Source organism: Arvicola amphibius, chromosome 7 (assembly GCF_903992535.2).
Source record: "Arvicola amphibius chromosome 7, mArvAmp1.2, whole genome shotgun sequence".
In the NCBI taxonomy this organism is placed as follows: Eukaryota; Metazoa; Chordata; class Mammalia; order Rodentia; family Cricetidae; genus Arvicola; species Arvicola amphibius.
The window spans coordinates 88,429,509-88,435,968 of NC_052053.1; positions in this window are offsets into that span (position 1 = coordinate 88,429,509).

Below are 6,460 nucleotides of genomic sequence, written 5' to 3' on the forward strand. Positions count from 1 at the left end.
TATTAGAATGGCTTAATCAAGATGTGAGAATTAGACAATAAGAGGCTGGAACTAATGGGCCAGGCAGTGTTTAAATGAATACAGTTTGTGTGTTGTTATTTCGGGGCGTAAGCTAGCCAGGCGGCCGGGAGCCGGGCGGGATGAAAAACAGGCCTGCCTGCACCTTTTAAAGTTTTTTAGTTTTTATGTGCATGGGTGGTTTGTCTGCATGAATGTCTGTGCACCATGTGTGTGCAATGCCTGTAAAGGCCAGAAGAGGATGTTGCGTCCTCTGGACCTGGAGTTAGAGGGTTATGAGCTATCATGTGGGTACTGGGAATCAAACACAGGTTCTCTGCAAGAGAAGGAAGTGCTCTTAATCACTGAGCCATCTCCAGACCAGCTCATTTCTCTCTCTCTCTCTGTCTCTCTCTGCCTCTCTCTGCCTCTCTCTGTCTGTCTCTGTCTCTGTCTCTCTCTGTCTCTCTCTCTGTCTCTGTCTCTCTCTCTCTCTCTCTCTCTGTGTGTGTGTGTGTGTGTGTGTGTGTATACACACCGCAGCATTCATTTAGCAGAAGACAACTTTCAGATGTTAGTTCCGTCCTATCATCATGTCCCAGATAGACCCCGGGTCTTTGGACTTCACAGCTTTTACCCATGGAGTGTATCTCTGGTCCTGTTGCCTTCGATTCTATCTTCAGTCCTTTAATAGCCAATTATTGCTCACTGTTGTGTCTGTCTGAATTAGCATCCCTGTAATTGGCAGGTACAACCTTTTGGAATGTTTTACATTAACAGATCACTAGTTCCCACTAACCAAAAGCTAAGAATGTTATCAGTGACTTCTGAAACCCGTACCAAAGATTTTCTCTCTTTGCTGTCACCCACCCTGTCTACTCTGCGTTCCCACTGATGTATTTGAAAAGTGCCTTGTTTATGGATTTCTTTTATTCTGAAACTACAAAACTTGATGAAATTGTTTCCATATAGGGACATGCTATTTGGTATTATCTAATTTGGGATTACCTAAATCCATATCTTTGGCCATGGTCACTCATATTTGGCTCAAGAATAAGCCGTAATTCCCTTTTAAGTGAGGGCTGCTTTTATTATTTTCACTGGCAATATAACCTTTAATGTGCTAAGACCCAAGATGTCTTCTTGATTCTCCTCTCAAAACACATTGGGGCTGGAAAGATGGCTCAACAGTTAAGAGCACTCACCATCTTTCAGGGGACCCAGGTTTGGTTCTTAGCGCCTAAGTTGGGCAACTGGTAACTGCCTGTACTTCCAGTTCTGGTGGATCTGACACCCTCTTTGGGCCTCTGCAGGCACCTGCATTCATGTGCATACATACCCAGACACATACAAGCACACACAATCAAAATTTTAAATGCTTAAAAGTTATAATTCAAACCACCACCAAATATCTGTGGCTTCACCTGTCAAGTTTAGACAGTAGCTACTTCTTATATGCATGCACCGCTGTCGTCCTGGTCTAGCCTGTCATCACTGCTCCTGTCCAACTATTGATCTTTTTTACTCCCCTTGCCTCTCATCACAATCTGTTCCAGGGCTGGCACACTACACTTCCCCAGTGACCAAGCTGGGCCACTGTCTACCTACTTTTCTATTTTCTTGAAGCTAACAATAGGTTGCACTTTTGTTTTTTTGAACATGTGTATGCGTGCGTGTGTATATGTGACTGCATGTGTACATGGGTATGGCTCTGTATAGTCTGAGGTCAGCATTAGGATGCTAGGTGTCTCCTTAATCACATGCTCTCCAATTCTCTCTCTCGGTGTCTCCTTAATCACATGCTCTCCAATTCTCTCTCTCTCTCTCTCTCTCTCTCTCTCTCTCTGTGTGTGTGTTGTTGTTGTTGTTGTTGTTTCTGAGACGTTTCAGCATTTTAAAACCTGGAGCTCATTGATTACACTACTGATTATTGCCTGGCCCCTGAGCTTCAAGAATCTTTGTTCACTCCCACAGTCCCCAAGAAAGCTAGGGTTCTAGAAGCAGGGCAGCACCCCTGGCTCTTTGCAGGGGTCCTGGGAATCAGAACTCAGATTGTAGTGCCCAGGCAGCAGCTACTTTACCAGCTGAGCGATCTCCCTAGCCCCATAGCTTCATATTTTTAAATGTTGGGAAAATAAAAGGAGATAGACTATTTGGGCAGACAAACCATGACATTCAATGCTAACACTCTTAAATCATTCCAAGGGAAGCCAGCCAGTTGCTCATTTTCTTCCTTTGCACAGCTAGTCTTGTGCTGTAACAGCTGAGGTAGACAGCTGTGGCAGAAAGTGTGCAGCCCGCAGTGTCCGACATGGCTACACTCTGCTCTTTCCAGACCAGCGTATCAACCAGTGTCTTCTCAGCAGTTCAAGCCAAGTGTTTCTGTCAACACTCCAGTCGTTCGGACCGTTCTTCCCAAAGCCCCTGAATGGCTCTCCAGTTCTCCGGCAGCAAAGGGCTCTTAAATGAGATGTACAGGATGCTGTCAATTGCCTCTTAGTTTTTATCTCTTACAGAGCTCCTTCTTGTGGTTTCATTCTAGCTGCTGCCTTCCCATTCCCAGATCATACTCCTATCCAGAATGCAGCTGTTTGTTCATTGCTGTCTAGAATGCTTTTCTTCCTGTCGCTGAATGAGTCCCTTGCCTCAAACACTGGCTCAAATAGCAAGTAATCAGGCCTGCCCTGACCCCTCTTGATTCCTCACCCCCTCATCAAACTTTATATTTTTTTCTATTACACCACTGTCATCTCACAGGCTGTGTGCCAAATGCAAGCCCCATAAGAGCAGAGTTTGGGTTGACTATTTACTGGCAGATCCAAGAGACTACAGTGACCCTCATACAGTGATGGCCCATAGCAGGTGTTCAATAATATTTGATTTGAATTGAATAATATATCACCCTTTGTGTTTATAATTTGTTTAATTGACAGTGAACACTTAAAAAAAACACCTCCTAACTATACTATTATAATTCTGGTACAGCAGAAATGTTTGAACATGGCCTGGAGAGATGACTCAGAGGTCAAGAGCCCTGATTGCTCTTTCAGAGGACCAGGGTTCAATTTCTTAGCATCCACATGGTGATTCTCAGTTGTCTGTAACTACAGTTCGAGGGTATCTGATGCCCTCTTCTGGTCTCTTTGGGCACTAGTTACACAAGTGGTACACAAACTTATACACAGGCAAAATCCATGAAACAAATAGAAAACTGTTTGGCCATTATCTGCATTATGACATAGTTGGGTATCCTTTGTAATTGTAAATTACAGCTGGTCTTCCACAAATTCCCAAAGATTGTGAGAAAAGATTTTTGCCTTGTACCATTTCCTCGGGGCTTGGGGGAGATGGTTAAAAGTTCTGTTTACTTCGTCTTCAGTCCTAGAGTTGGGAAGCATTATGACTTCAATCTCTTAAGCTCCCAAAAGTTAGTCACAACAAAGACTGGGTCATCCACATCTAAGAAGGAATTGGCTAGAGCTTTTGTTTGATTCAACTCTTTCATCATGCCCCTGGAAGGGTACACCCTTCTCCAGCTGGGCACCTGTATAGCTTTCTGGCAGACACCCTGTCCCTTGGGCTCTTTAGTTGGCATGTTCACTGTCCAGTCCTATCGGATGGTTCTTAATACATAGTTTAGCCTTCTGTAAAAACTGTGTCTAGTCTTCTGTAAATGCTGTGTTTCATTCCCAGTGTCTAGTGTGGCAGTGGAACCTTAGGATCTACCTCAGTGGTAACAGATCTCATGAACATTTGACCACACTTGACCTATTTTCCAGAGGCATCTACTCTTAACTTCTGTAACCGAGCTGCCAAGAGCTAGACTCACCCCCTCACTACCACTCACCACAACACACGGGCTTTACTCTCTTATCCAGCCCAACCCCTTGCCTTCAGAAACAGACGAGAGAAAAGTATATTAGGGACAGGGAACTGCCTCAGTTGGTAAAGTGGTTAACTTGTAAGCATGAGGGCCTCAGTTCAAGCCCCAGAACCCATGTTAAGGCAGGCCTGGTAGTGTGTACTGAAGAGGGAGAACCTGATGAGTCCTGGGACCCACTGGCCAGCCAGTCTAGTCTACTAGGCAGGCCCCAGGGCAATGAGAGACCTCGTCTCAAAAAAATAAAAAAAGGTGGGTGGAGCCTGAGGAACGACACATACACATGCCTCTGCACTCACACACAAGCACAGAATAGCATGGCCATAGGCTGTCTAATTCAGAGATAGATAGCTGCAGTTTTTTTTTATATCCCGGAAGCAGCAGCTCTGAAGTGCAGTGTCTCACTTTGTCATGTCTTTTGGCCAAGTTCAATCTGCACTAGCTTTTCTTAGCAATCAATAGGAAATTCTACTTTGTTGTGCAGGTAAAGCTAGCATGAGAGGGTCCCCCATCAGTTAAGTCTATACTTTCTCAGGACATTGGTAAACACAGGTTGTGCGTGATGGCATCTAAATGATCACCTGTGTCCCAGACGGATCAGTTATAGGAAAACTGAGCTTTGCCATGGTATCCCAAAAGGATCCCAAAGTCTCAACCTCAACATCAAAATGAGGCCAAGGATGAAACTCCATATGTGGACAAGGCTAACATTGTCTTAAATGATAACTCCTTTGTTTTTTACCAACTACAAATGGCTCTTCTACAAAGGGCCTTTGCGGATGTGATGGTTTGGCAGAAAATGGCCTCCAAAAGGGAGTGGCGCTACTAGGAGGTGTGGCCTTTTTGGAGTAGGTGTGGCCTTGTTGGAAGAAGTGGGTCACTGTGTAGGTGGACTTTGAGGTCTCATATGTGCTCAAGATACCTCCCAGTGTCTTAGACCACTTCCTGTGCCTGCAAGATGTCGGTAGGACTCTCAGCTCCTTCTCCAACACCACGTCTGCCTGCACCCTGCCATGTCCCACCATGATGTTAATGGACTGAACCTCTGAAATATAAGCAGGCCACCCCCATTTAATGGTTTTTCTTTGTAAGAATTGCCGTGGTCATGGTGTCTTTTCAGCAATAGAAACCCTAACTAAGACAGCAGAGAAGTCAGAAAGAGGCTTAGTGAAATACACCTGCGTCACCAGGTGCTTAGTAAAGACACTTAGCAGCCTGTCGGGTCAATGAATGAGATCAAGAACTAAGTCACACTGAAGGATCCTTGTCAACCAGTGGAACAGAAGGAGGAGAAGAAGGTAGAAAGTTAAGTAGTTCTGACCTGAAGGGTGAGGCACAGGCTTCTTGGAACTGCTTGGAAATTCATTTTTCTCCACTTTGCTCTTGCCAAAGCATTAAGTGCCTGCTGGGTTAGTCACACTAGACTGGTGCTACACACCAAGTCCTCGCCTCCAGAGAATACGTTCTTCCCACTACAGCAGCACAGAAGCACAGAGGAGCAGTTCTCCCTGTGGTCCTGTGCACAGCTGATTTGTCTCCTAGACCCCTCACCTTTGGATGTCACTCTCTCAGCCAGCGCACTGCGATATGGCTAATTTCCCGACTGTTGATTCACAGACTAGAGAGAAGAAATTACAGCAAGGCCCCGTGTAAGACTGAAATGATTGTTTCTTGACCACTCTGGGTTGGTCTGTAACACAGGTCATGGGTTAGGCCCCCTTGGTGGGTGAGTGTCTCTCCTGTAGTCTCCTGAAACACTCTTTGGAGCTGTGGAGATGGATAAGTGGATAAAGCACCTGTCATGCAAGCAGGAGAACCCAAGTCCAGTTCCCCTAACCCACAAAAAGCAGGGCATGGGTGTGCCAGAACTGGTGGATCACTGGGGCTAATGGCCAATCTGTCTAACCTAGTTGATTCACTGAGAGATCCTGTTGTTTTTCTGGTCTCTCTCTCTCTCTCTCTCTCTCTCTCTCTCTCTCTCTCTCTCTCTCTCTCTGTCTCTCTGTCTCTCTCTCTCTCTCTCTCTCTCTCTCTCTCTCTCTCTCTCTCTCTCTCTCTCTCTCTCTCTCTCTCTGTCTCTCCCTTTTTCCCCCCCTCTTTCTCTCTCGGGACCAGAGAGGTGGCTTTGTGGTAAAGAGCATTGGCTGTTTTCCATCAGTCCTTGGTACAATTCCCAACACCCACATGGTGGCTCACAACACACTGTAACTCATTCCTGAGGATCTGATATTGTCTTCTGACTCCGCAGGTACTAGGCATGTATTTGAACAACTTAACGAGACATTGAAAGATATGGAACCTCTAATTGATGAGAGATCTGTTATAAACAGGTTTTACATGTGTTTGCTTGTAAAATCAAGCTCCAAAGACTAGACAGGTGTCCAAAGTGATCGGAGATGTGATATTCTGAAATTATGCATAAGAGGAAGAAATGTTGACCTCAGGGACCAAACAGGGCTTCTCACAGAAAAAGATAACCTTGCTAGATAAAGATAGACCTGTCAGGATTCTCATCGCCCATTGGGTATAGATCACTTTCTTGTAGTAAATATAGGGTTTCTGGTGAGAATTCTAGGAGCTTAC